Here is a 2,872-nt window from a genome sequence, read left to right as displayed (position 1 = left end):
CTCATTGAAATGTTTTAACAAACAGATGCAGCACTACAGGCACTCACATGTTTATGCCAAGAAACTTGGAAGATTGCTACCTGCCAAACCTATGGGCAGAGATCCGTGCCCATTCCAATGGAAGGTAATCAAGCAGGTTGTAGAAGTTATTGAACAATATCATTAATATTAAGTGCAAGTAAAATTTTACTGCAAATAACTAAAACATGGTTGCAGCATTACATTGACAGGGAACTACACGAAATTCAAGCTGGATTCAGAAAAGGACTTGGAATGAGGTATATCATTACTGGTATCAGATGGATCTTGGCAGAAATTCCAGAAAGATGTTTTTATGTGGCTTATGGACTATCAAAGGCATTCGACTGTGTAGACCATAACAAATTATGGATAACATTGTGAACAATAGGAATTGGAGAACACTTAATTGTGTGCATGAGGAAACTATACATAGGCCAAGAGGCAGTTGTTTGAACAGAACAGGGGGATATGGCATGGCTGAAAATGAGGAAAGGTGTACATCAGGGATGTATCCTTACTTCATACTTATTCATTCTATATGCAGAGCAAATATTCTGAGAAACCAGATTATATGAAGAAGAACATGGCATCAGGATAGAAGGAAGACTCATTAGCAAGCTGTGATATGCAGATGATACACATTGCTTACTGAAAGTGAAGAGAACATAAAGCACTTACTGATGAAGACCAGAGTACAGTCTTGTGTATAGATGACACTTCAACATAAAGAAAACAAAAATTCTCACAAATGGATCAATAAGCAACCTCACAATAAATGGAGAAAAGTTTGAAATTGACAAGGGTTTCATTTTACTTGGATTCACAATTAATGCCAATGGAAGCAGTAGTCAAAAAATCAAAAGAAGTATTACTTTGAAGAAATCTGTGGCGCAAGACCTCTTCAAAGTGCTAAAGAGCAAGGATGGACTTTGAAGACAAAGGTATGCCAGACTCAAGCCATGGTATTTTTGATAACCTCATATGCATGTGAAATATGGGTACTGAATTAGGAAGATAGAACAAAAACGGATGCATTTAAAATTGTGGTGTTGGCAAAGAATATTAAAAATACCATGGACTGCCAGAAGAATAAACAAGTCCATGTTGGAGGAAGTACAGCCAGACTTAGAATTGAGAATTACCAGTCTCTGTCTCCCACACTTTGGTCACATTGTCAGAAGGGACTAATCCCTGGAGAGGGATATCATGCTTGGTAGAGGGTCAGCAAAAAAGGGAAAGATCCCCAATAAGCTGGATTGGCCCAGTGTCTGCAATGAGGGGCTGAAGCATAGCAGTGATTGTGTGGATGGTGCAGGACAGGCAGTGTTTTGTTCTATTGTGCTGTGTGTGGGATCAGAGTCAAGGAAACCTAATAGAAACAATAATAGATGAACAGATAAAGAATGGTAGTTTGATAAAGAGCCCTGATGCACAATGGTTAAGTGCTAAGCTGCTAAAGGAAAAAAAGGTCACCAGTTTGAATCCACCACCAGCTCAGTGGGAGAAAAAGCTTCACAATTTGCTCCAGTAATGATTAAAACCTAAGAAACCCTAGTGTAATTTTCCTATGCATTATGGGGTCTTTAGTCTGTATGAATCAGAATCCACTGGATGACCTACAAGAGTTAGATAGAGAGAACATTTTAGCATAAGTATAGGCTAAGAGTGCAAGCTCTAATGGTGGATGATTGTGGGCCTTCCTCTTTTAAGCTATGGACTTTGGAAAAATAACATCTCTGCCCCTCAGTTTCATCATCTTATATCATCTACATAATAATGATAACAGTATTACCTAATTCATAGTATTTTTATGAGGGTTAAAAGAGCTAAACCATGCAAAAAAGACAGTGGTGTTTGTCATACATATTAATTACAAGTTAACAGACATCTTTCTATTTGCATGTGAATATATGTTTAAGAGCTCTGATGGCATTGTGGGTAAGACATTTGGCTGCTAATCAGAAAGTCAGTGGTTCAAATCCACCAGCTGTTCGTGGGAGGAAGATGAGACAATGTACTTCCATAAAGCCCTGGAAACATAAAGGAGGTCACTGAGAGTTGGAATGGTCTCTGTAGCAGTGGGTTTTGTATGTGTTTAAATTATATATAATTTATATGTAATATATACAAATTTGTATATAATTAATATCATATATATGTATATATATTACATATATTTTTATTTAAAAACATTTATAAAGTTTATATTCATGTGTTTGTACATGTAAAGAAAATATTTTACCATTCTCCTTTTGTATTGATATGTTCAAATATTGCAAAACTATAGTTATTTTTTTGGAGGAGGGATAATGACTGTTTTTGTGTCAACAGTGAAGCCAATGAGTTATGCATAAAGATATGCTCACTTGTTTCTTGAAGTGATAATGAATCAACTAATAGTGGTATAAGCATTCCAACTAAGTAATGGTTCAACAAACAGTGGAAGCACTACAGTTTTAGTGTAGCAATCTCTCTACATTACTAGGATACAAATTAATATTCTATATTGATCTGAACTCTTTTATTTTGATAGATGAGAGATTGCAGTATCTAAATTCTGGTATTACTTTTATGTTCTCAAATAGAATGGCTACAGTGATAGTTACAATATGGTAAAAATGCCAATATTTAAACACAAATCCATGATAAATTACAATTAAAATTAATATCCTTATAGTTGAAGGTTAATTTAAAAAAATTATCGTAATCTGATTTCATTCTTACATATTACCTGGTTTCTTGGGGTAGCTCTGTTTTCCCCTAGTGACATAGTTTGTTTTGTTTTTTTGTTTGTGTATCTCATGAAGTAGTTTTTTAATGTGTCTGCAAATCATTCATGAAAGACTAAGAA

This window comes from Orycteropus afer, unplaced genomic scaffold, assembly GCF_000298275.1.
Source record: "Orycteropus afer afer isolate SDZICR_OR568_19922 unplaced genomic scaffold, OryAfe1.0 scaffold00011, whole genome shotgun sequence".
Lineage (NCBI taxonomy): Eukaryota > Metazoa > Chordata > Mammalia > Tubulidentata > Orycteropodidae > Orycteropus > Orycteropus afer.
This window is presented reverse-complemented; position numbering follows the sequence as displayed.